Raw genomic sequence first — 1111 nt, forward strand, 5'->3', positions numbered from 1 at the left:
AGTGGGCGTGGCACCTCTAACCCACCTTTTTGGAGAGGGAATGAACCGCCATTGACAAAAATGCAACCCCCTACCACCTAGGTCCCCTATGGTTCCCTAGGAACCCCTTAAAAAAATTGCCAAAAAGCACAATTTTCATTTGCGTTTATTCGCTTGAAATATGTTAAATATTCATTTGCACAATACATTTTTATATACACATTTTTATATACAAGACATTTTTATAAAACACCCAGTAACCAAAATAGACATCACTGGGCGGTAGCCCCAGGTTTACCACACAGAAAGGGAATTCTAGTTACCTCATCCTTTCCCAAGGTTACATCACTGGGGCGGTAGCCCCAGTTAGGTCACACAGAAAGGAGAATTCTACATAATAAGGGTTATAATCCCAGCGCGGCCGAAGGCCGCCTACGCAGAAAGGAATTCCACGCAAAAATACTGTGGACGCAAGTAAAAATTGCGATTTTTGGCGAGCCCTATTATTTAAATAGGCGGCCGATAAACTCTGTGGTATGCGGTGGCTCTTATAGCTGCATCCTTACACCTATTCCGTGTGTTGCAATATCCACGAAAGCAGCAGTTAACTTTTTATGAAGAAAAATATTTAAAAATGTTCGAAAATTATTATTTATTTTTCCAACGTCAAAAGGTGGATTTTTTTTTGAAAAATTTGGTACAACAAAAAATACGAAACACGTTTTCTGTCAGATAGCTAACATGGCGGATAAGAAGAAGAAGTGAAACTACCTTCTAAAAATTATTGTATCATGGTTATCACGCAATTATGTAATACAAAAATAAGTATAACAGTTGTTTTCTAGTTAGATAATACAATCACGAAAAAGTAGTTGTATTACTTGGAGGTCAATCCTACGAATTGTTTTATGCGAAAAACTCAAATTATTATTATTTTTTTTGAGTTGTGCCTTTTTTAAGGATGTTGTGCGAAATATTTTCGGAATGTTGGGTTTAAGGTCTATTGGTCTATAAAATCGTATAAGATATACTAAAATTTGATTCAATTTGAAATTTGCGCCTCTGTTTGTACTTTAAATAAGCATACCTAACCAAAATATTGGTTGAAAATCTAACATTTCTTTAGATCATC

At 35.6% G+C, this 1111-nt stretch overlaps 2 protein-coding genes across 2 annotated transcripts in view; both read right to left on the reverse strand.

Moving 5' to 3' along the window:
• Positions 1 to 1111, reverse strand: part of LOC118740651 (golgin subfamily A member 6-like protein 22) — a gene marked incomplete at its 5' end in the record, with an annotated part of 500945 nt that overhangs the window by 141807 nt on the left and 358027 nt on the right.
• LOC118740648 overlaps positions 1 to 1111 on the reverse strand; it is a 38930-nt gene that overhangs the window by 34605 nt on the left and 3214 nt on the right. The window lies entirely within an intron of this gene.

Source organism: Rhagoletis pomonella, unplaced genomic scaffold, assembly GCF_013731165.1.
Source record: "Rhagoletis pomonella isolate Grant_MI unplaced genomic scaffold, Rhpom_1.0 Rhpom_scaffold_00006, whole genome shotgun sequence".
Lineage (NCBI taxonomy): Eukaryota > Metazoa > Arthropoda > Insecta > Diptera > Tephritidae > Rhagoletis > Rhagoletis pomonella.